At 44.0% G+C, this 27,178-nt stretch overlaps 1 protein-coding gene across 2 annotated transcripts in view; it reads right to left on the bottom strand.

The window, feature by feature from the left end:
* FGR (FGR proto-oncogene, Src family tyrosine kinase) overlaps window positions 1-6,946 on the bottom strand; it is a 469,300-nt gene extending 462,354 nt beyond the window's left edge. The window contains exon 1 of one of the 2 annotated variants that reach the window (XM_069756720.1): window positions 6,811-6,946. The gene's annotated coding sequence lies outside the window, so the exon portion shown is untranslated. The remainder of the gene's footprint in view (window positions 1-6,810) is intronic. The other variant, XM_069756721.1, reaches the window with a different exon arrangement.
* Between the last annotated feature and the right edge of the window lie 20,232 nt (window positions 6,947-27,178).

Raw genomic sequence — 27,178 nt, 5'->3', positions numbered from 1 at the left:
TCGTTATTCACTGCGCCTTACATCATTCACCATCCATCATCTACACTCTGGGAAGCCCTGGGGACATACTTCACCTGTGGAAAGGTATACCATCTAGCTGCCATAACATCACCCCAGCGGACCCCTAAGTAGCATCGGTCACCCTGACCGAATACCACAGGTGGCGTCACGAACACTGTCCCTTTAAAGACCTATCCCCTCATTTTCAACAGATGTTCCCCCAGGGCCACGGACCGGGTCAGCCACTGTGACATCCCTGACGAGAACCAAAGGGCCCGGATCCGAGTACCCCACAGCCACCACACATACTGTACACCATAAAATCAGTCTGCGAGGGCATGCTAGGAATCAATATTTCACAATAGTCACAGTTCGACAGGTTGCTGACCCTTGACCTGAAGCATCATATTGCCTGGGTTTCTTCCTCTAGTACAGAGTTCCTGAACTCCAGTCCTCAATGATTTCCATATTATTGCACAGGTAATAAATCCAGGACTGGAGTTCGGGATCACTGCTATAGTGCATCCTGGAGCCATCCCTTTCCCCTGAGTAAGTGACACAGAAGTACTCAGCTGTCCACATTATGAAAAAAGGAAACGTGATTCATAAAACAAGGCCGACACCTACCACTTCTCCATAGTTCTGCTATGAACATTGTGTGCCAATTGTAGACACTTCTGCGGTGGTCAGAGCAGGCCAGCATGAACTCTCCTACCAGACTGGAGCTACGTAGCCCCAAACACAACAAGCTATGAGTGCACTATGAGCATGGACACTTTTCTATCATTGCCAGCATTAACATTGCTTAACAATTTATGCTACAGTAGCGTTTCAGTGGGATTGGACTGGACAAGCTAACCTATATTCTCCATGCATCAATGACACTTGGGTAGTCAAGACACTACTGGCTGTCTTTCCGTTGACCACTCTTGGCATTTACTAATCATTTCTTAGCAGAAACACCCCACTATCTAGTCATAATGGTCCAACACAATGATGCAGATTTACTTTTCAAAATTTGTTAGAATGCTATTTGAAATTCAGCCGGAATTCGGGCGCACATGGTAAGTGTTTTAGGCCTCCTTCAGAGGCTTGTAAGTCACAAGTGAGTTCTATCTTTATTGTACCCAATACAATCTACAGGGCTGTTCTCGTGCCTGTGTTATTCTACAGGTTACAAAGCTGTCCAGCCTTCTTACTGAAATAGCGGGTGCCATTAGAAAATGAACTTCATAGCTACTGGGAGCTGATGGCTTTCAGTCATAGAGAATCATAGAGAATACATAGGGAGCAGTGACTGTAAGCATGTCCTGCCACTTTATTATGAGATATTTAATTGATGGCACTTTATGTGAGTAAAGTAGATAAATAATTTCCTTGATATGATATTTAAACATGCTTTTTTTTAATAAATCAGATAATCCCTATGTGATCTGTTTGTTTTGCGACTTTATAATTTCTTTATTAGATCAATCCTCCTCATTGCAGACAATTTTGTTAATGAAGTAATGTTGTATAATTACTATATATATTGTACAATTCCCTAAAATATGAAAGTTCTTTTTAGTTTTACTAAAGTAGTAAAAGGTTTTGTAAATTTAATATTGTACATTTTATACCTAAAACAATATTTAACAAGAAGTTTTGCTTTGTTCAATGCTTAAAGGGACACTGTCACCCCCCTCCAGCCGTTATAAACTAAAAGAGCCAACTTGTGCAGCAGTAATGCTGCATTCTAACAAGGTGGCTCTTTTAGTTTTTGCTGCTGTTATTCCCTCAATAAAGCATTTTATAATTTTCCCCAAATACCTATCTTTAGCCAAGGAGGCAGGTCTGAAGCCTCCTCTGTGAAGCGCCCAACTGCCATCACTCATCTCTTCTGGGGCACTGGTCGCCGCCCCCTGAGCGCTGTTTTCGTCTGAAATCCGGCGCCTGCGCTGTGCGTGCCTGCCACTGGCAGTCGTATTGAGCATTGGCCATCATAGCTCAGATGCCGTGTTCCTGACTGCGCCTGTTACTGAATCCCCGACCCGCACTGTGTTATGCATTATGCACAGTGCGGGGCTTGGATTCCTGGGCTTGTCAGACGCTCCCCCAGGTCCCCCGCCTTCCAACGTCGGTCTGTGCAGCTGATCCATCCTCCTTCCAATCGCCGGCAAGGATACTTGTATATTCCTGCAAGGATGGATCAGCTGCACAGACCGACGCTGGAAGGCGGGGGACTTGGGGGAGCGTCTGACAAGCGCAGTGCGCATGCCCAGGAATCCCAGCCGCGCACTGTGCATAATGCATAACACAGTGCGGGGCGGGGATTCAGTAACAGGGTGGCCGCACTGCCCGCACAGGCGCAGACCGGAACCCGGCATCAGAGCTATGACGGCCAATGCTCAATACGCCTGCCCCAGGCAGGCGAGCACAGCGCAGGCGTCGGATTTCAGACGAAAACAGCGCTCAGTGGGTGGCGACAAGCGCCCCTGAAGAGATGACTGACGGCAGCTGGGGCTTCAGACCTGCCTCCCTGGCTAAAGATAGGTATTTGGGGAAAATTATAAAACGCTTTATTGAGGGAATAACAGCAGCAAAAACTAAAAGAGTCACCTTGTTAGAATACAGCATTACTGCTGCACAAGGTGGCTCTTTTAGTTTATAACGGCTGGAGGGGGTGACAGTGGCCCTTTAAAGTGGTTGTCTGAGACTGCCCCTGCCAATCTGCTTTTCCTAGTGTTGGCAGCAGAAAGAACTGCTCAGTTAAGGAGTTGTGCATCACAACTGTATAGAGGCTGCGGCTGGGTTCAGCACATCCACCATTCTATTCAGTCAAAAGGGGGCGGATGTGCAGTACTCGGCCTCGACCACTATTACGTTAATGGAGCTGTACTGTGAAGCTCCACAACTGAGCACTTCCAGCCATCGCCGATGATACGGGAACAGCTGAACGCTGGGGTTGTTGGGTGTCGCACCCCCAGCGATCAGACATTGCTGACCTATCCTTAGAATAGGCAATCAATGTTAAAGTCCTGGACAACCCCCTCAAGACAAATATGGCCACTGATAAACATTATATTTGACATATCATTCAGCTTTTACTTCACTGTCCTGTACATGTGGCTTTAACAGTCTATGAGAAAGCACCATGTGGTACGAGATTTTGCGATTACAAATTTTCTATTCTAACACAATTGTGCATAGAATTATATGTAGATTATACAGCTTTCAGAGGGTTACATTGGCAGTCAAAACTCATTTTGTTGTAGCGTTATATTTAAAAGCGTAGTACTTAGCTCAATCAGGTGTTTTGTAGATGAAACACCTGATTGAGCTAAGTACTACGCTTTTAAATATAACGCTACAACGCTCCATCTAGCAAAAGTGCAACGCTTTCATGTGCTACAAGTACCAACAAGTTGCGGATTTCTTTTAGCATCATTTTATTTTACTTCCTCCCCGAGGCTTACTACATGACAGTTCCCCTACTCTAGTCCCTGCACACCGACCATTCCAGTCCTGCTACACGTATCCTAGACGTATTCATAATTGTTTTTCTACTAGCAAGTCCCTGCACACCGGCTATTCTCAGTTCTGGTATATGTGCCCTAGACGGACTTACTACTGTTTATCCGCCCATAAGGTAATTACCTATCGTGGTTGTGTACTATAGTTCCCTTATAAGGTTAAGCGCAGGTACATATACTGTGATATACAGTTTTGTGTTCTATAGCCTCTCCCTTTCTCCTCGGTGTGGTGAGGAGCAGTACCCGCAGCTACCTTCTTTCATCTCACAAGCGCCGCTAGTGTATACACTATTGTATTTATAGCTTTATTCTAGATTTTAATATAACTTTCAGCCCATCTAATATATAAAGCTGAATGTGTATGTATGTGTGTATGTGTGTATGTATGTCCGGGATTGGCATCTGCACCGTCGCAGCTACAGTCACAAAATTTTGCACAGTCACACACATGGACCCCGAGAGCGTCATAGGCTATGTTGTGAGGCGAAATTTTAACCCCGCGCGTTCCAATTCACAAAACAATTTTGCCCCTATCTACATAATGGGGAAAAAGTGAAAGGAAAAGTGTTGGAGGTGTCGCAGCTACAGCCACAAAATTTTGCACAGTCACACGTGTGGACCCCGAGAGCGTGATAGGCTATGTTGTGAGGTGAAATTTTAACCCCGCGCTTTCTAATTCACCAAACAATTTTGCCTCTATCTACATAATGGGGAAAAAGTGAAAGGAAAAGTGTTGGAGGCAAATTGACAGCTGCCAGATGTGAACAAGGGGGACTTAAAGAGTGGGAGCGATGGTGCCAAAGAGTATATACCGTACAGTTGCTATGGTGGGGCCCCGACATGGGATACTCACCACACACGGGGATATGAACACACACACAAAATGCGCCACACACTACCACGTGCTTGAACACATATACCACCCTCAGCACACATTTCACCACACATACACCAACCTCGCCACATAAAAGTCGAAACACAAAAGTCGCCGCTCAAAACTCGCCACGCGCAAAACTCACCACATGCAAAACTAGGTTCACGCAAAACTCGCCACACGTGCAAAACTCACCTCATGGAAAACTCGCCACAGGTGGAAAAATTGCACACGCGGAAAAATTTCCACACGCACAAAAGTTGCAACACATGCAAAAGTTGCCTCACACAAAACTTGCACATACTCAAAACGCACCACACATAAAACTCGCCACACGCAAAACTCACCATGCGCAAATCTTGCTGCACACAACTTGCTACACTAACCTGTCACATGCAACTCGAAACACAAAAAGTTGCTACACGCATGTCGCCACACAAAACTCATCTCACAAAAGTCGCTACATGCATGTCGCCACATGCAACTCAACACACACAACTTGACACATGAAACTAGCCCTAAAACACACACAAGTCTGGTATTATCCTTCAAAAATTAAAATCTGATTAATAAGCAGACAAACTACCAGAGCAACAAATGTACCATATAGGAAAAACAGCAGCTGGCAGTCACATGACCTGTCTATTATGTGTATGTGTGAGCTAATATATACTGCCAGAGGGGAGGGCTTCCTGTTGGCTGGGGATTTATCAGGCTGCCAATTTAGCTTACAAATACTGAGGTAAAAATACTGACCAAATAACATGTGAACGCGGTCTAATACAGGAGGAGATGACACACAGATATATATTATATACAGGAAGAGATGACACACAGGTATATACTATATACAGGAGAGATGACACACAGGTATATACTATATACAGGAGGAGATGACACACAGGTATATACTATATACAGGAGGAGATGACACACAGGTATATACTATATACAGGAGAATATGACACACAGGTATATACTATATACAGGAGCAGATGACACACATGTATATACTATATACAGGAGGAGATGACACACGTATATACTATATACAGGAGGAGATGACATACAGGTATATACTATATACAGGAGATGACACACAGGTATATACTATATACAGGAGGAGATGAGACAGAGGTATATACTATATACAGGAGGAGATGACACACACATATATACTATATACAGGGGAGATGACACACAGGTATATACTATATACAGGAGGAGATGACATACAGGTATATACTATATACAGGAGGACATGACACACAGGTATATACTATATACAGGAGGAGATGACATACAGGTATATAATATATACAGGAGGAGATGACAACCTGGTATATACTATATACAGGGGAGATGACATACAGGTACATACTATATACAGGGGTGATGACACACAGGTATATACTATATACAGTGGAGATGACACACAGGTATATACTATATACAGGAGGAGATGACACAGGTATATACTATATACAGGAGCAGATGATACACAGGTATATACTATATACAGGAGGAGATGACTTACAGGTACGTACTATATACAGGAGGAGATGACACACGTATATACTATATACAGGAGGAGATGACATACAAGTATATACTATATAAAAGAGGAGATGACACATAGGTATATAGAGGAGGAGATGACATAAAGCAGATATATACTATATACAGGGGAGATGACATACAGGTATATACTATATACAGGAGATGACATACAGGTGTATACTATATATAGGAGGAGATGACATACAGGTATATAGTATATACAGAAGAGGTGACATACAGGTATATACTATATACAGGAGGAGATGACACATGGGTATATACAATATACAGGAGGAGATGACATACAGCAGGTGTATACTATTTACAGGGGAGATGACATACAGGTATATACTATATACAAGAGAAGACATACAGGTGTATACTTTATATAAGGGAGATGACAAACATGTATATACTGAGGTGAAAATGAGGGGTGTGAGGTGAAAATGAGGGGTGTGAGGTGAAAATGAAAAGGTGTGAGTGCAAAATGAGAGGAGTGAGGGAAAATAGTGGAGTGATCGGAAAATGACAGATGTGAGGTCGAAATGACAAGTGTTAGGGGGGAATGACAGGAGTGAGGGGGAAAATGAGAGGTGTTAGGGAGAAAATGAGAGGTGTTAGGGAGAAAATGAGAGGCATGATGGGAAAATAAGAGACGTGAGGTGCTATAACTAACCACAGATATTTACTATGCCCAGGCAACGCCGGGCTCTTCGGCTAGTAGCATATAAAGTATAATTATATTTTTACTTTACTCTAGTTTATTATGAGATAACTTTTCCAGACCTCTATGGACACTGGAACAGCATCTCTCTTAACATGTCACCACATTGTACAGGACATTTACTGCAACTATCAACTTACCTTTTAATGTGTGATGGTGATGGCTTTCATCGGTTGGTCTTTCCTCTCTTCTTTCTTAAATTTGATCTTCCTTTCCCTTTTAAGTCTCCTGCTTTTCTATTAAACTACTTTTACATCTGTCTCCAAATTTTGGTCTGTCTATTTCACACACTTGTTCTTTCTCGGAAACTTCCTCCTTTCTAAGGTTCCTCTTTAACATCATAAAAGGAAGTTAAACATTTAGAAACTGCACTGTGCATTCTCCAGTCCTAGGTTTTAACTCAATGGCAATTTATGAAATATGTTTGAGAAATATGGATAGTTATATTATGTACACCTATGCACATTTTTCTACATCATGGCATGGATTATATCATGTTTCTAGTGATGTGGTTTTGGTGCTCATGTACGAAGATGGAAGTGTTGCCAACGTTTCCCCTGAAAGACACAGATATTATTGCAATGAATTTTATGTGCAACATGCTTAGTAATGTGTGTTATTAGTGATAAGTTGCGTTCTGCCCAGCAGAAGGGTGTTTATAGGGACGATTTGGGTTAATAGTTGGGACTGGCCCAGAGTGGAAAGGGCTAAAGTGAAAGGACAGAGACAGTTTCTTATCAGAAATCAGATAGGGCCCAGCTTGCAGCAGAAGCAGACCTATTGTCTGATAAGGAAGCAGAGCCGCATGACGTGGTTGGTGTCCCTGGGGTGAGTGGAGACCGAAGGAACGGATAGCGAAATACAGGAAAGAGGCAAGAGAAGGTGGAAGAATGTTTGAGTGATTCTCAGGATCTGGAGGCAGGAAAGTTAGCAACGCAATACTGAGCTTGCAAGACCAGAAGGTAACAGGACGGATCAGAGCAGGAAACGGGAGACAAAGAGAGTACCTTGCAAAGTAGTTCCAATGCATAGACAAGAAGAGAAATTAAGTAATGGCCATAGTGGCAAAATACCTCCTCTAAGGGGAAAAAGAGGTTGACGCATAGAACTCTAACTTACTGACTTGAAGAGGACATGGTTGGCTGCTACAGTTAATCTAGCTGATGGAGCAGGAACTGACACCATGGAGGGGATGATCGCTTGCCTAACTGGTGGTATGCTGTTTCCGAGCAAGTGCACACCATTGCAAGTGGTGTCATCATCCATCCCGGACTGTGAAGGCAGAAAAGTCAGAGTCAAACGGCATGAAGAAAAGGCTAAATGGTCAGGCGGTGAAGGCCACCGGGTCCAATGGGGAAGAGCCAGATGCAGGACTGGAGCTGGGGCTTGGATCGTGGCCTGCAGAAGAGCCAAGCAACTGCTAGTCTTACAGGTTCAAGTGCCGAAGCGCTTCCAACCAAACCCTAAACCAGCCTCTACCTTGTAAAAGTGACTTATACCACCATGCCTCGATGGATCGCGGATGTGATTGAAGTTAAGAAGAAAAGAATAGAGTGGATGAAGGCCCAGTTGGACGGTCCTGCGGGAGAAGACCTGGTTAAGCATGTGAGGCGGGGGATGATGCTGTTCTTCAACTGGGAGAAAGGATATGGTTTCTTTGAGGAAGAACGTACCAGAAGCGTGGTATACATAAATTTTCACTCTGTCTGGGGAGGAGTCAGGAGCCATGGACTACCAGTTGCTATAGCAAATCCAATGGTTGCGCACATGACCCAAGGTGCCCTTTTGACATTGCTCATGCAGGAGACGGGGCCAAGGAAGACCTGGGTCTGAGAGGGACCAGAAGAGAATAAGTTTAAAAAGAGTCGGGAGCAGGTAGAAATTCACTTTGTGCCTCAATGACTGGAATAGTTGGAGGTTTCAGGGAGCTGAAGTCCAGTGGATCTATGGTCCAATAGCCCTGGACTCTAGTGATCTGATAGCTGGGGATGAGTGAATTGTTTACCCCTAGCTTGTTGTGCCTTCACCTGCTGGATTAAAAAGGGAAGAAGCGGCTGGAGGGTCCTACACCTTCAGTTAATGATTGAGCCCAATCCAGGATGAACAGTGCCCCTAATGGGCTGCATCCTTGACCTAAAGACTTATGACGAAACAATGGACAAACATTTGTTGTGAGGGCTACCTGTAAAAGACAGGCTTTGTGGTTGATTTCTTCTAGGGCCCTTGCCAAGAAAGGAGAGGCCAACCTGATATACTGGTACCATGTTAAAAGAACTTGGTTGGTTGCAGTTTTGTGGTCCTTGCCGGAAAAGACTGCGTCCACTTTGCTCTACGAGATGAAGAGGACACTGCACTTTTTTATATTTGCTGTGCAGTGAGACTGTTGGTGTATTTCAGGTTCCAGATGGCCCTTAAACAAGGGGGAAAGGTAAAAAGATAGAAGTGTTGCCAACATTTCCCCTGAAAATCATGTTTATTATTGCAATGTATTTTATGTGTGACATGTTTAGTAATGTGTGCTATTTGTGATAGGTTGTGTTTTGCCCAGCAGCAGGGAGTTAATAGGGATGGTTAAGGTTAATATTTTCGACTAGCCCAGAGTGGTACGGGCTAAAATGAACAGAGACAGCTTTCTTTCAGGAAGTCAGATAGGGTCCAGCCTGCAGCAAAAGCAGACCTACGGTCTGATAAATAAGCAGAGCCCCATGACAAGGGTGTCCCTAGGGTGAGTGTAGACCAAGGGAAAAGATAGCAAGATCCAGGAAACAGGCAAGAGAATGTGATAGAAGGTGTGATTGATTCTCCGGAGATGGGATCTGGAGACAGGAAACCTAGCAACGCAATACCGAGCTTGCAAGTCCAGAAGGTAACAGGACGAATCAGAGCAGGGAATATCAGATGAAGAAAGTGCCCTGGGCAGTAGTTCCAAGGCATCAACAAGCAGTTGAGTGTTCAGTGGAGGAGGACAACTGTATTGAGTGGCGCAGACAGACTTAGTAGGCTTAAAATAAAAAAGTAGGCTAAATGCAGTTCAAAATTGGTAACAAGACTAAACAGGCGGCATTGCTTTGTTCAGTGGAGAAAAACTGTAAAGAGTGGCTGACACAGTTAGTAGGCCCAAATAAGAAAGTGGGCTAAATGCAGTTCAAAATTGGTAACAGGACTAAACAGGCGGAATTGCTTTGTTCAGTGGAGGAAAACTTTAGTAACAGCCATATTGGTAAAGTAACTTCCCTAAGAGGAAAAAGGCTGTACAGGACTCTCACTTACAGTCTAATACTGATAATAGTGTAAATTTTTGTACAATTCCACAAGTTGTGCAAAAAATTTAGATGATGTTATGCAAAAAATAATTATGTGAAATTATTGCAAATCTCCATGTGATCATTATTCCAGGTAATTGCCATGCTTCCTAGCTAGGCTGTATCTCCCAGACGTACATTCAGCTTGTGAGGTTTGTTCTCCTGTGCCTTGAGTTCTGTATGCTTGACCTGTTGCCTGACCTTGGACTTCATTCTTACCATCCACCTGTTTAACCCATTCAGATCTGATCCATTATCCTCCCTGTACTCTGACCTCGGAATGTTACCTGACTACGCTTTTGTCTCTTCCTTTTGTTTATGATGTACGCTCCTGGCTTCTGACCTTGGACTCCTTGAGTACACTAACTCAAGGCTTGGCTGTGAGAAGTGACTAGCGTCATACAAAATAGTAATGGCTAATATATCTATGTCTTTCCCTTACCATCAGTTTCATCTGAGGAAAATAAAGAGGAGGGAGACGACCTTATAAAAAATTATTCTTCAGGATGCACAATGAAATAGGAGTTATCAAAATTTCTCATTTCTCAGTATAACCTCCAAAACCAATGTAGCCACTGGCTGTGTGCCAACTTAGAAACAAGAACTTCCAATATGATCTGCGGCCACTGGGTAGATTCCCAGGTACCACAATGCTCGGGCTCCAGTCCCATGTCTCTAGTGATGTGCTCCAGCCTCAAGTCTCCTGTGATGTGCTCCAGCTATAGGCTCATGCAGGGCCGGTTTTAGACAAAGTGGGGCCATGGGCAAAACTTTAAAATGGGGCCCCGAATGCTCACATATTGCACCATCGCAAAGAAACATCTTGATTGTATTTACATGCGCATATTTCAGGTCACTAAACAAGTGTGATCAACAATAATTAAGTCGTTTGATGCTTGCGGAGCGCCCGCTAGGGCCGTGGGGTACTCGGGCCGGGTCCGGTGGTCATTGCAGGGCTGTGGCAGTGCTCCTCCTGTTCTTCCTTACACAAAAGCTGAGGAAGCAGTCCTGCTGCTGGGTTGTTGCCCTCCTGCGGTCCCCTCCATGTCTCCTGGTGTACTGGCCTGTCTCCTGTTAGTGCCTCCAGCCTCTGGACACTCCCCGGACAGACACAGCAAACCTTCTTGCCACAGCTCGCATTGATGTACCATCCTGGATGAGCTGCACTACCTGAGCCACTTGTGTGGGTTGTAGAGTCTGTCTCATGCTACCGAGTGTGAAAGCACAACCAACATTCAAAAGTGACCAAAACATCAGCTAGAAAGCAATGGTAATGAGATGTGGTCTGTGGTCCCCACCTGCAGAACCACTCCTTTATTGAGTGTGTCTTGATAATTGCCAATAATTTCCATCTGTTGTCTATTCCATTTGCACAACAGCAGGTGAAATTGATTGTTAATCAGTGTTGCTTCCTAAGTGGACAGTTTGATTTCACAGACGTTTGATTTACTTGGAGTTATATTCTGTTGTTTAAGTGTTCCCTTTATTTTTTTGAGCAGTGTCGCATAATACACTACCCATAGTCCTCCATATAGTATAATACACTTTCCTCCGTCCTCCATATAGTATAATGTGCCCCATAGCCCTCTATATAGTATAATACACTCCCCATAATTCTCCATAAAGTATAGTACACTCCCCATAGTTCTCCATACTGTATAATACACTCCCCATAGTCCTCCATATAGTATAATACATTCCCCATAATTCTCCATATAGTATAATACACTCTCCATAGTCCTCCATATAGCATAATACACTCCCCATAGTTCTACATATAGTATAATACACTCCCCATAGTCCTTCATATAGTATAATACACTCTCCATAGTCCTCCATATAGTATAATACACTCCCCATAGTCCTCCTCCTAGTGCATGTTTTGATACTATGATGATTAGGATAAGGAATTAGGACTTGGGTGTGAAAGATAAGATACGAAAGTAGCTATAGCTAGAATTGGGAGAGTACAGGGGAGGGCACTAGTTATATACAGTTATGGTATGAGCAGTAAAAACAGTAGGACACTTTCTGGTAATTAGTTAGTTGGAGAGATAATGAGATTAGAAGGAAAGCAGATTGAGCCAAGGGGCTGAATAGCACTGACGAGTACAGGACTCCAAAAGAAGCAGCATGCATTACTACTAACTTCAGTGGGTCTTCCAAGGATATCCGGGGCCTACAGCCATAATCAGGAATGAAAACAGATGTCTTATTCACCTTCCATAATGGGAAGCTGGATGGGAAACTGTGTTATAAGAATGGGCCCAAAATCATGGGAGCTGCAGAGGTGGAACGAGCGTCTCCGGGGCCAGTGATGCCAGGAACTGATGAGAGAGCCCAGGATGAATAAGTGGATACGTATTGTGCTGTATCTGCAATTAATCATCTGATGTTAAATAAAACTGAGTTATTGAAAAAGGAAACAGAGTCTTTCATTCAATGTGTGGTGGCACCCAGATCCAGTATCGCAGGACCAGAGGAATCTCCAAGCTCAAACGTGAGTCTATGCACAAACCACACAAAAGACAGGACATTATCTTTTATTTGTGCCATGCCAGGGTGTGAAATAACAGCAGCCCCTCATCATGACTACGACCCTGGCCACCTCACATAGCTCCAGCTCCATGTTTCCTGTAATGTGCTCCAGCTCCAGCCCCATGTCTCCTGTCATACATGCTCCGGCCCCAGCCCAATGCATCCTGTGATGTGTCCCAGCCAGCCCTATGTCTTCTGTGATGTACTCCAGCACCAGCTCCATGTTTCCTTTGATGTGCTCCAACCCAATGTCTCCTGTGTTCTGTTGCAGCCCTAGCCCCAGGGCCAGACTGGCCATCTAGCAATTCTGGCTAATGCCAGAAGGGCCTGTCTGGTCGGGGGCTACCTTGTCTGCTATGTTGTTAACAGAATCGGTGCTCTCAAGATACCCATACGGTTAAGAATTGTGATGGAGAACAAAGTAGCTGACTCCGTCACTTAACCCAACATTCCACGAGTATCATTAGAAATATTGGTCTTGTAGAAAATCTTCCTTTCCTCTATCCAGGGTAATATTAGTAATATATCCCATCTAGTTCATGGGGACAGGGACAACATGGGCCTGTGTGATTTCAAATGCCAGGACTGAATTTCAGCCCCAGTCCGTACCTGCCTAGTCCCATTTCTCCTGTCATACATGCTCCGGCCCCAGCTCAATGTGTACTGTGATGTGCTCCAACCCCATGTTTCCTGTAATGTGCTCACGTTCCATCCCAATGTCTCCTATGATGTGCTCCAGCCCCATATCTTCTGTCATACATGCTCCAGCTCTAGCCCCATATCTTATCTGGTGTGCTACAGGACAATGTCTCCTGTGATGTGCTCCAGCCCCATGTCTTCTGTCATACATGCTCCAGCTCTAGCCCCATGTCTTATCTGGTGTGCTACAGGACAATGTCTCCTGTGATGTGCTCTGTTGTGAATTCTGTGGCAGAGCTCCCTCCTGTGGTCACAAGTGGTACTTCGGCTGGTTCTCTCTGTGAGCTTCCGTTGGTGGAGGAAAGTGGTACTGCGGCTTCTGAGTTTCCTTCCTCAGGTAATGTGGTGAAGTCGTTAGGTGCTGCTCTATTTAACTCCACCTAGTGCTTTTATCCTGGCCTCCAGTCAATGTTCTAGTATTGGACCTTTTTTCCTCCTGGATCGTTCCTGTGGCCTGCTGCTCTGCATAGCTAAGTTACTCTTTGCTATTTGTTTTGCTGTTTTTTTCTGTCCAGCTTGTCTATTTGTTTTTTTCTGCTTGCTGGAAGCTCTGGGACGCAGAGGGTGTACCTCCGTGCCGTTAGTTCGGTACAGAGGGTCTTTTTGCCCCCTTTGCGTGGCTTTTGTAGGGTTTTGTGTTGACCGCAAAGTTACCTTTCCTATCCTCGCTCTGTTCAGAAAGTTGGGCCTCACTTTGCTAAATCTATTTCATCTCTACGTTTGACTTTTCATCTTAACTCACAGTCATTATATGTGGGGGATGCCTTTTCCTTTGGGGTATTTCTCTGAGGCAAGGTAGGCTTATTTTCTATCTTCAGGCTAGCTAGTTTCTCAGGCCGTGCCGAGTTGCATAGGGATCGTTAGGCGCAATCCACACGGCTGCCTTTAGTGTGGTTGGAGAGGATTAGGGATTGCGGTCAACAGAGTTCCCACGTCTCAGAGCTCGTTCTTGTTTTTTGGGTTATTGCCAGGTCACTGTATGTGCGCTGACCTCTATGTCCATTGTGGTACTGAATTACCTTTCATAACAGTACTGGAGGCCAAAAGTACTAATGATTCTCAATAGAGGGAAAAAAGAAGTTCTGAGACCATTTTTTTTCCTCTGCACTGTGTTTTGCCTTTTTTTTCCCCTAGACATTTGGGTGGTTCAGGACACAGGTGTAGAAATGGACATTAAAGGTCTGTCTTCATGTGTGGATCAGCTCACGGCAAGAGTACAAAGTATTCAAGACTTTGTGGTTCAGAATTCTATGTTAGAACCGAGAATTCCTATTCCTGATTTGTTTTTTTGGAGATAGAACTAAATTTCTGAGTTTCAAAAATAATTGTAAACTATTTCTGGCTTTGAAACCTCGCTCCTATGGTGACCCAGTTCAACAAGTTAGGATCGTTATTTCATTTTTGCGTGGCGACCCTCAGGACTGGGCATTTTCTCTTGCGTCAGGAGATCCTGCATTAAGTAATATCGATGCATTTTTCCTGGCGCTCGGATTGCTGTACGATGAGCCTAATTCTGTGGATCAGGCAGAGAAGAATTTGCTGGCTCTGTGTCAGGGTCAGGATGAAATAGAGGTATATTGTCAGAAATTTAGAAAGTGGTCCGTACTCACTCAGTGGAATGAAGGTGCGCTCGCAGCTATTTTCAGAAAAGGTCTCTCTGAAGCCCTTAAGGATGTCATGGTGGGATTTCCTATGCCTGCTGGTCTGAATGAGTCTATGTCTTTGGCCATTCAGATCGGTCGACGCTTGCACGAGCGTAAATCTGTGCACCACTTGGCGGTATTACCTGAGCTTAAACCTGAGCCTATGCAGTGCGATAGGACTTTGACCAGAGTTGAACGGCAAGAACACAGACGTCTGAATGGGCTGTGTTTCTACTGTGGTGATTCCACTCATGCTATCTCTGATTGTCCTAAGCGCACTAAGCGGTTCGCTAGGTCTGCCACCATTGGTACGGTACAGTCAAAATTCCTTCTGTCTGTTACCTTGATCTGCTCTTTGTCATCATATTCTGTCATGGCATTTGTGGACTCAGGCGCTGCTCTGAATTTGATGGACTTGGAGTATGCTAGGCGTTGTGGGTTTTTCTTGGAGCCCTTGCAGTGTCCTATTCCATTGAGAGGAATTGATGCTACGCCTTTGGCCAAGAATAAGCCTTAGTACTGGACCCAGCTGACCATGTGCATGGCTCCTGCACATCAGGAGGTTATTCGCTTTCTGGTGTTGCATAATCTGCATGATGTGGTCGTGTTGGGGTTGCCATGGCTACAAGTCCATAATCCAGTATTAGATTGGAAATCCATGTCTGTGTCCAGCTGGGGTTGTCAAGGGGTACATGGTGATGTCCCATTTCTGACTATTTCGTCATCCACCCCTTCTGAGGTTCCTGAGTTCTTGTCTGATTACCGGGATTTATTTGATGAGCCCAAGTCCGATACCCTACCTCCGCATAGGGATTGTGATTGTGCTATCGATTTGATTCCTGGTAGTAAATTCCCAAAAGGTCGACTGTTTAATTTATCTGTGCCTGAGCACGCCGCTATGCGGAGTTATGTGAAAGAGTCTTTGGAGAAGGGGCATATTCGCCCGTCATCGTCGCCATTAGGAGCAGGGTTCTTTTTTGTAGCCAAGAAGGATGGTTCACTGAGACCTTGTATAGATCACCGCCTTCTAAATAAGATCACGGTTAAATTTCAGTACCCCTTGCCATTGTTATCTGATTTGTTTGCTCGGATTAAGGGGGCTAGTTGGTTCACCAAGATAGATCTTCGTGGTGCGTATAATCTTGTGCGTATTAAGCGAGGCAATGAGTGGAAAACTGCATTTAATACGCCCGAGGGCCATTTTGAGTATCTAGTAATGCCGTTCGGACTTGCCAATGCTCCATCAGTGTTTCAGTCCTTTATGCATGACATCTTCCGAGAGTACCTGGTGTAATGTCCATACGATGTAAGGAATTTAAGAGAGAGTAAGCTTTAACTGTATTTTATTCTCCTCTTCTTCCTCCAGCACACAACATACAGCAGCATAAGATTTCCTCCTCAGGCCAGAACTGAAACTAAAACTCCTCTCAACTCCCGCCCTCGCTTTCTTAAAGAGACAGATCTAATTCTTATACATTACATCATCCCCTTTTTTTTTTTTTTTTTTTATATATATGTTAACCTAAAACAAATATTGACAATGTAACAATACAAAAATGTCCAAGAAAAACCATATGTCTGTATTGTCTTATTCCCCCTTTTTTTTTAAACTATATCTCTTCAATAAGTCTCGATGGAGCCCTTCTTTCCCGTGTAGGGTAATGTCTGGGTTTATTGGGGGTGTCCAGTGCTGACGGATCAGTCACCTCTTGTTGGTCCTCTCCACCGTCGGGTATCAAATCTTCCACTGGTGGGAGTTCATTATCATTGTTCTGCGGTATGATTTTAAAATGTGAGGAATTTCGAGTGATGGAGTGTCCGTCTCGCTCAGCCGTGACCATACTGCCTTTTCTCTCAGTAACATTATATTTTGCAGGACTATATACAGGTGAGGTTTTGTTGGTTGATTTTTGACGTACAACAACCATATCACCTCTTTTGATGGCACATGGCTGTGCCCGTCGCCTTCTGTCTGCATAATGTTTCATGGCTTGCTTGTTAAAGAAATCCGTTGATCGCACTGAAGAGTCATTTGGTAAGGGATGACTGGTCACATCAGGGATCCGTGTACGAAGAGTTCTGCTGAACATTAGATGAGATGGCGCAGCATTAGTGGTGGAATGTGGCGTGTTGCGGTAATTGCGCAGGAATTTGTATAGTGACTGTTTCAGTGGGGTGTGCTCCAGGCTAGCTGCCTTGATTCGTTTCCCCATGGTGCGCATGAAACGTTCTACGATTCCATTGGCTTGCGGCCAGCAAGGTGTGATTTTTCTGTGGCTGAACCCCAAGTATTCAGAAAACTGTGCAAACACATGTCCATTGAATGGAGGTCCATTATCTGTTTTGACCACTCTTGGAATGCCATATGCAGAGAATATGTCGTCCAGTTCTGGTATGACACTATTAGCAGACGTTGAAGAGATGAATGAAATGACAGGGTATCTAGAATATTCATCAATTGTTACTAGAATGTATTGGCCATTTGGTAATGGTCCATATATGTCGACTGCCACTTCCTCCCATACAGCAGTGGGTAACGGAGACATTTGTAATGGCTCTAGAGTTGATGATGGAGTAATTAATTGACAAGTGGAGCAATGTCCAATCTTCTCTTCCACCAATTTATCCATATTTGGGAACCACACTTTTTCTCTGAGTAACTTTTTTGTGCCAACAATTCCTATATGACCTTCGTGTGCTATCTGTATGACTAGGTTGCGCAAGGCCTTAGGTACAACCAGTTTGGTACCACGAAGGATGAGTTGATCTTCAGTGACTGATAATTCCTCACGTACATTTGAAAATAGTTTTAACTCTTTCAGATCAATCCCATCTTCAGGAAATTTTTTCTTTTGAATTTCATGCCACCTTCTATTTTGGATAATTTGTATTAAGGCACAGAGTGTCTTGTCACTTGTTGTTGTATTCACAAACTGATCAACAGAAAGTGCTTTTGGCACAGCGTGAGCTGCAACAAAGTGCATGTATTCTTCAATGGAGGAATGCACAGGTAAATCATCATTCGTGGGATGTCTTGAGAGATAATCAGCCGGATTGCTGTATTTTCCAGGTTTGTGAACAATTTTGTAATTATAGTCCTGTAGACGTAAACCCCATCGTTCAATCCGTGCTGGCATTTTAGCTCGGGGATTTCCAAAAATTGTAAGGAGAGCTTGATGATCTGTGACAATAGTGAAGGGAGTGCCATAGAGAAATAAGTGAAAGTGTTCACATCCCCAGACGACTGCCAAGCTTTCTTTTTCAGGTTGTGAATACTTTCTTTCAATGCTTGTTAAGCTTTTACTTGCATAGGAAATGATGTGGGGACTTTGATTGTCATCCTTGTATTGTGCTAAAATTGCACCCAGTCCCACGGGACTAGCATCCACAATCAGTTCGGTTCGAAGAGCTGGATCAAAATAGGCCATAGTGGTTGTTGAGCAGAGTTCGTTTTTGATTGTTTCAAAAGAGGCCTGACAGTCTTGGGACCATTGAAAAACGCAATTTTGTTTCGTAAGTTCCCTTAATGGAGTGCTGATTGTCGAAAAATTTGGAATATATCTAGCACAGTAACTTGCCATTCCAAGAAAAGAGCGCACTTCACTGGCTTCCTGTGGAATTGAAGCTGCTCTGATGGATTCCACTTTCTTGGGATCAGGTCGTACTCCTTCCGCCGAGAAAATGTGACCATAGAACTCCAATGAATTTTTATCAAATTCGCATTTTTCTTTGTTTAAAGTGAGTCCAGCAGAGAGCAGACATTCAAAGATAGCATATAGAGCACGATTATGTTCAGCTTGAGTTTTCCCAAAAACCAGTATTTCATCACTGTAATTAAAGGCATTTGGAATATGTTGAATGACGCTCCTTATCGTATCTTGAAAAATTTCTGCTGCTGAGCAGACCCCAAACGTCAATCTTTTGTATCTTCTGAGACCCACATGGGTGGAAAATGTTGTTAAGTATCTGGATTCTGGACTCAATTCTACTGTAATTGATGATAGCCCTTATTGAGGTCGAGCTTTGAAAAAACAGTTGCTCCATTTAATAAATTGATAATGTCATCAATTGTGGGTGAGATGTGTCTTTCCCTTTGAATAGCAGTGTTGGGCAGGCGCATGTTAACACACAGTCTTACCTGCTCTGGAGTCTTTGGTTTTGGAACTACCACAAGTGGAGAGACCCACGGAGTGGGACCAGAAACAGTTTCAATGACATCATCATCCATGAGTAATTGGAGTTCCTTTTCTACCTTCTTTCTCAGGTGAAATGGAATACGCCTGTGAGCCTGGGCTACTGGACGGACACTGTCATCCACATGAAGATGCACTTGAGAGTCCTTTAATTTTCCTAATCCACTAAATAGGGAGGGAAAACTGTTCACCATGGCTTGTACATCCAGGTCCGCAGGGTCGGTTATGGTATGAACAATCTGGATGAGTCCTAGCTTCAAGGCAGTGTGATAGCTGAGAAGACAGCCTCCTGATCCTTGTAATGTGTGAAAAGTGGTTTTCTGCCTATTTTCTTTATAGCTAAGTTCAGCATCAAATTGTCCCATTGTAACTAGAGGTGTTTTAGATCCATATGGGAAGATTTTAGTATGCACTTGCTGTAAGACTGGCTTTGTTTTCAACTGTTCATAAGTATTGCTGTCTGTCGGGATCACACTCAGTCGGAGCAGCCTTTGGAAGTGGGGAATCACCAGAAATAATACACAAGACACGTCTTGTATAGTGTATCACTGGGAAGTCTCTGAAGCACGCCTGCCTTCAAGGTGCTATCCCTTCTTTATATAGTTGTTTCAGTAGGTTTAGTGGTTATACAAGTTTTGCATGTTTAAACAAAGAGACAAAACAGGAAAGAAAGAAAAGAAAAGAAAACAGTTTCGTGGCCGGCAGTTTCACAACAAACAGTACAAAGGCAATTCCACAGACAAGAAAAACAGGATTTCATACTATAGCTAAAATGTCCTTGAATGGACAGGTCAATATTTATCACAAATTCTTTTTTTTTATTTTTGTTCATTGAGGTAATCATTTTTGTTCTGCTCTTCACAATCCCCCCTTTGACATATTCCATTCAAAACCTTGTCGATCATTTTAGTCATTCTTTTTGTGATATTACAAAAAAAAAAACTTTATATTCTCGCATCCATTACACAAAATTTATTTGTGCATACCGAGATACCCTTGAGTACAACCTTGAATAATACATATATAATTACAATAACCATAACTGTATGTATTAGGCTTTGCATAATCCCGGTAACCCACCCACCGATCCCTCTGAACCAATTGGCCGGGTTAAGAAAAGAAAAGGTATCTGACCACCAGCTATCCTTATTTTGGTCATTGTCTTTGTCATACTGATCCCTGAGTCGTTGTACGTCTTTTAATTTAACCCCTTCCCGACCTTTGACGCATACGCTGCGTCATGAAAGTCGGTGCCATTCCGACCCATGACGCAGCATATGCGTCATGGAAAGATCGCGTCCGTGCAGGCCGGGTGAAAGGGTTAACTCCCATTTCACCCGATCTGCAGGGACAGGGGGAGTGGTAGTTTAGCCCAGGGGGGGTGGCTTCACCCCCTCGTGGCTACGATCGCTCTGATTGGCTGTTGAAAGTGAAACTGCCAATCAGAGCGATTTGTAATATTTCACCTAAAAAACTGGTGAAATATTACAATCCAGCCATGGCCGATGCTGCAATATCATCGGCCATGGCTGGAAACACTTATGTGCACCCACCCCACTCCTCCGATCGCCCCCCCAGCCCCCCGATCTGTGGTCCGCTCCCCTCCGTCCTGTGCTCCGCTCCCCCGTCCTCCTGTCCGCTTCCCCGTGCACCAATCACACCCCCCGCGCTCCAATCAAACCCCCCCGCACTCCGATCCCCCCCCCGCACACAGCGACCCCCCCGTGCTCCGATCCACCCCCCCCGCACAGCGATCCCTCACCCCGTGCTCCAATCCTTCCCCGTGCTCCAATCCTCCCTCCCGTGTTCCGATCCACCCCCCCCATGATCCGATCCACCCCCCCGTGCTCCGACGCCCCCCCCCCCCGTGCCCTGATCTCCCCCCCCTTATACTTACCTGGCCGCCCGAGGTCCGTCCGTCTTCTTTCCTGGGCGCCGCCATCTTCCAAAATGGCGGGCGCATTTGCAGTGCGCCCGCCGAATCTGCCGGCCGGCAGATTCGTTCCAGAGTGAATTTTGATCACTGAGATATAACCTATCTCAGTGATCAAAATAAAAAAAATAGTAAATGACCCCCCCCCTTTGTCACCCCCATAGATAGGGACAATAAAAAAAATAAAGAATTTTTTTTTTTTTCACTAAGGTTGGGGTAAGAACTAGGGTTAGGGTTAGGGGTAGGGTTAGGGGTAGGGTTAGGGTTAGGGGTAGGGTTAGGGTTAGGGCTAGGGTTAGGGTTAGGGGTAGGGCTAGGGTTAGGGTTAGGGTTAGGGGTAGGGTTAGGGGTAGGGTTAGGGCTAGGGTTAGGGCTAGGGTTAGGGTTTCGGTATGTGCACACGTATTCTGGTCCTATGCGGATTTTTCCGCAGCGGATTTGAAAAATCCACAGTGCTAAACCGCTGCCGATTTATCGTGGATTTACCGCGGTTTTTCTGCGCATTTCACTGCGGTTTTACAACTGCGATTTTCTATTGGAGCAGTTGTAAAACCGCTGCGGAATCCGCAGAAAGAAGTGACATGCTGCGGAATGTAAACCGCTGCGTTTCCGTGCAGTTTTTCCGCAGCATGTGTACAGCGATTTTTGGTTCCCATAGGTTCACATTGAACTGTAAACTCATGGGAAACTGCTGCGGATCCACAGCGTTTTCCGCAGCGTGTGCACATACCATACAATAGAATTAGGCTATGTGCACACGGTGCGGATTGGCCGCTGCGGATCCGCAGCAGTGTTCCATCAGGTTTACAGTACCATGTAAACATATGGAAAACCAAATCCGCTATGCCCATGGTGCAGAAAATACCGCGCGGGAACGCTGCGTTGTATTTTCCGCAGCATGCCAATTCTTTGTGCGGATTCCGCAGCGTTTTACACCTGTTCCTCAATAGGAATCCACAGGTGAAATCCGCACAAAAAACACTGGAAATCCACGGTAAATCCACAGGTAAAACGCAGTGCCTTTTACCCGCGGATTTTTCAAAAATGATGCTGAAAAATCTCATACGAATCCGCAACGTTGGCACATAGCCTTAGAGTTGGGTTGGAATTAGGGTTGTGGTTAGGGTTAGGGGTGTGTTGGGGTTAGGGTTGTGGTTAGGGGTGTGTTGGAGTTAGGGTTGTGATTAGGGTTACGGCTACAGTTGGGATAAGGGTTAGGGGTGTGTTGGAGGTAGAATTGAGGGGTTTCCACTGTTTAGGCACTTCAGGGGGTCTCCAAACGCAACATGGCGCCACCATTGATTCCAGCCAATCTTGTATTCAAAAATTCAAATGGTGCTCCCTCACTTCCGAACCCCGACGTGTGCCCAAACAGTGGTTTACCCCCACATATGGGGTACCAGCATACTCAGGACAAACTGCGCAACAATTACTGGGGTCCAATTTCTCCTGTTACCCTTGAGAAAATAAAAAATTGCTTGCTAAAACATCATTTTTGAGGAAAGAAAAATGATTTTTTATTTTCACGGCTCTGCGTTGTAAACGTCTGTGAAGCACTTGGGGGTTCAAAGTGCTCACCACATATCTAGATAAGTTCCTTGGGGGGTCTAGTTTCCAAAATGGGGTCACTTGTGGGGGGTTTCTACTGTTTAGGCACACCAGGGGCTCTGCAAACGCAACGTGACGCCCGCAGACCATTCCATCAAAGTCTGCATTTCAAAAGTCACTACTTCCCTTCTGAGCCCCCACGTGTGCCCAAACAGTGGTTTACCCCCACACATGGGGCATCAGCGTACTCAGGAGAAACTGGACAACAACTTTTGTGGTCCAATTTCTCCTGTAACCCTTGGGAAAAGAAAAAATTCTGGGCTAAAAAATTATTTTTGAGGAAAGAAAACGTATTTATTATTTTCACGGCTCTGCGTTATAAACTTCTGTAAAGCACTTGGGGGTTGAAAGTGCTCACCACACATCTAGATAAGTTCCTTTGGGGGTCTAGTTTCCAAAATGGGGTCACTTGTGGGGGGTTTCTACTGTTTAGGCACACCAGGGGCTCTGCAAACGCAATGTGACGCCCGCAGACCATTCCATCAAAGTCTGCATTTCAAAAGTCACTACTTCCCTTCTGAGCCCCCACGTGTGCCCAAACAGTGGTTTACCCCCACACATGGGGTATCAGCGTACTCAGGAGAAACTGGACAACAACTTTTGTGGTCCAATTTCTCCTGTAACCCTTGGGAAAATAAAAAATTCTGGGCTAAAAAATTATTTTTGAGGAAAGAAAACGTATTTATTATTTTCACTGCTCTGTGTTATGAACTTCTGTGAAGCACTTGGGGGTTCAAAGTGCTCACCTCACATCTAGATAAGTTCCTTTCGGGGTCTAGTTTCCAAAATGGGGTCACTTGTGGGGGGTTTCTACTGTTTAGCCACATCAGGGGCTCTGCAAACGCAACGTGACGCCCACAGAGCATTCCATCAAAGTCTGCATTTCAAAACGTCACTACTTCACTTCCGAGCCCCAGCATGTGCCTAAACAGTGGTTTACCCCCACATATGGGGTATCAGCGTACTCAGGAGAAACTGGACAACAACTTTTGGGGTCAAATTTCTCCTGTTACCCTTGGGAAAATAAAAAATTGCGGGCTAAAATTCATTTTTGAGAAAATAATTTTTTTTTTTTATTTTCATGGCTCTGCGTTATAAACTTCTGTGAAGCACTTGAGGGTTCAAAGTGCTCACTACACATCTAGATTAGTTCCTTTGGGAGTCTAGTTTCCAAAATGGGGTAATTTGTGGGGGATCTCCAATGTTTAGGCACACAGGGGCTCTCCAAACGCGACATGGTGTCCGCTAATGATTGGAGCTAATTTTCCATTTAAAAAGCCAAATGGCGTGCCTTCCCTTCTGAGCCCTGCCGTGCGCCCAAACAGTGGTTTACCCCCACATATGGGGTATCTGCATACTCAGGACAAACTGGACAACAACATTTGTGGTCCAATTTCTCCTATTACCATTGGCAAAATAGGAAATTCCAGGCTAAAAAATCATTTTTGAGAAAAGAAAAATTATTTTTTATTTTCATGGCTCTGCATTATAAACTTCTGTGAAGCACCTGGGGGTTTAAAGTGCTCAGTATGCATCTAGATAAGTTCCTTGGGGGGTCTAGTTTCCAAAATGGGGTCACTTGTGGGGGAGCTCCATTGCATAGGCACACAGGGGCTCTCCAAATGCGACATGGTGTCCGCTAACAATTGGAGCTAATTTTCCATTCAAAAAGTTAAAAGGCGCGCCTTCCCTTCCGAGCCCTGCCGTGTGCCCAAACAGTGGTTTACCCCCACATATGAGGTATCGGCGTACTCGGGAGAAATTGCTCAACAAATTTTAGGATCCATTTTATCCTATTGCCCATGTGAAAATGAAAAAATTGAGGCGAAAATAAATTTTTTGTGAAAAAAAAGTACTTTTTCATTTTTACGGATCAATTTGTGAAGCACCTGAGGGTTTAAAGTGCTCACTAGGCATCTAGATAAGTTCCTTGGGGGGTCCAGTTTCCAAAATGGGGTCACTTGTGGGGGAGCTCCAATGTTTAAGCACACAGGGTCTCTCCAAACGCGACATGGTGTCCGCTAACGATGGAGATAATTTTTCATTCAAAAAGTCAAATGGCGCTCCTTCCCTTCCGAGCCTTAGCATGTGCCCAAACAGTGGTTTACCCCCACATGTGAAGTATCGGTGTACTCAGGAGAAATTGCCAAACAAATTTTAGGATCCATTTTATCCTGTTGTCCATGTGAAAATGAAAAAATTGAGGCTAAAAGAATTTTTTTGTGAAAAAAAAGTACTTTTTCATTTTTACGGATCAATTTGTGAAGCACCTGGGGGTTTAAAGGGCTCACTATGCATCTAGATAAGTTCCTTGGGGCGTCTAGTTTCCAAAATGGGGTCACTTGTGGGGGAGCTCCAATTTTTAGGCACACGGGGGCTCTCCAAATGTGACATGGTGTCCGCTAAAGAGTGCAGCCAATTTTTCATTCAAAAAGTCAAATGGCGCTCCTTCCCTTCCAAGCCCTGCCGTGCACCCAAACAGTGGTTTACCCCCACATATGAGGTATCAGCGTACTCAGGACAAATTGGACAACAACGTACGTGGTTCAGTTTCTCCTTTTACCATTGGGAAAATAAAAAAATTGTTGCTGAAAAATCATTTTTGTGACTAAAAAGTTAAATGTTCATTTTTTCCTTCCATGTTGCTTCTGCTGCTGTGAAGCACCTGAAGGGTTAATAAACTTCTTGAATGTGGTTTTGTGCACCTTGAGGGGTGCAGTTTTTAGAATGGTGTCACTTTTGGGTATTTTCAGCCATATAGACCCCTCAAACTGACTTCAAATGTGAGGTGGTCCCTAAAAAAAATGGTTTTGTAAATTTCGTTGTAAAAATGAGAAATCGCTGGTCAAATTTTAACCCTTATAACTTCCTAGCAAAAAAAAATTTTGTTTCCAAAATTGTGCTGATGTAAAGTAGACGTGTGGGAAATGTTATTTATTAACTATTTTGTGTCACATAACTCTCTGGTTTAACAGAATAAAAATTCAAAATGTGAAAATTGCAAAATTTTCAAAATTTTCGCCAAATTTCCGTTTTTATCACAAATAAACACAGAATTTATTGACCTAAATTTACCACTAACATGAAGCCCAATATGTCACGAAAAAACAATCTCAGAACCGCTAGGATCCATTGAAGCGTTCCTGAGTTATTACCTCATGAAGGGACACTGGTCAGAATTGCAAAAAACGGCAAGGTCTTTAAGGTCAAAATAGGCTGGGTCATGAAGGGGTTAAATCTCATACTCATAGTACTATTCGGGTCTATATAATGACAGCAGGTGGGTCCGATGATTTGACACATACCCCCTTGTGAGGCAGTTAGGTAATCCAATACCAGGGTATGTTGGTTAGTGACTATTATAAGCTGATTCTGTACAGCTATACTAGTATTTAATATGTCCAATATATCCCAAATCTGATCATCTAGATAATCCGTGGCTCTAACTAATTTATCCCACATTTGTGTTAACATAGGATAAATAAAAATGGTACTAGCAATTTTGTTGGGAATTCCCATTTGTACTATATGCGGCCTCCCCGAGGGACGTGGTGAGTTATCTGCAGCTCTTTTATACAGTGTGTGCTTGGGCACGGCTTGCATATTCACTTGTTTATTTGAAATTATGAAAGTAGCCGGGGTTAGGCGTCCTAATGTACAAGTACCCTTTATACCTACGGGAAGCCATTTATATGCTCCTTCTCCGCATATCCAAAATGTACCCTCAGGCAGATCCCACAAAGCTGAGTGCTGCAATACCAATCTGTGAGCCAAATCCACAAAACTAGATACATTCTGAAGCATACACCAAGAGGGTTTTTGTCCCAAGGGGCTACAGTACCCGGCTGCGGGATTCCCACATACATGCATTCCGTTGACATACTCATTGGATTCATTACAAACCAGGTTCCCCGGCTTACTTGTACAACTGTCTGCATCACCTTGGGGGAACAACTCAGAATGTTCCCATTTTCTATTATGTATGTATCTTTCCAATACTGTAGGTTTGAAAGCATCAGAGGAAGGGGTGGTTGTACTGAAACTGAGCTGTAGATTTTCAGTGGGGACCTGTCCTAAATCAGTTAATCCAGTCTTATTCCTAGGTACCCATTTTCCTCCCTTGAATGCTAAATATTGTAAGTTGTCTATTTTTCCTGTAAGATTGCCCTGCCACCAAGGAAATTCTACCCATCCCACAATTGGTATGGCGATTGTAGTATTCCATAGTCTAGTATTGCCAGGTTGGTTGTTGGCCAGGTTGTCTGAACAATTAGGCCAAGCGAATATTTCTTCAGCTGACACGGGAACTGCTAGAAAAGGTATACTTGTGGCTGATACTGGTGAATGGGTACAGATTCAACAATCTGCCAGGGGTTGCGTATTATTTAACAAGTCATGCACTAATTTTCTATGATGTTGTACGAATCTATTGTTCAAAGGGGCTAGAGAATTCAGTCTTTCCCATGCCTCCGTTGAGGTTAACATTATTAACATCAATATCATGAGTCTTATACTGCTTTTTTGCAATGGCTTGCATGTATCCATGATGCCTTTCCTTCAAGCTTGACTGCTGTTGGAGTTGTTAACAGGAC

The sequence above is a fragment of the Ranitomeya imitator genome, chromosome 3, assembly GCF_032444005.1.
Source record: "Ranitomeya imitator isolate aRanImi1 chromosome 3, aRanImi1.pri, whole genome shotgun sequence".
Lineage (NCBI taxonomy): Eukaryota > Metazoa > Chordata > Amphibia > Anura > Dendrobatidae > Ranitomeya > Ranitomeya imitator.
Note: the sequence above shows the minus strand (reverse complement) of the source record. Positions and strands in the feature narration are given on the sequence as shown.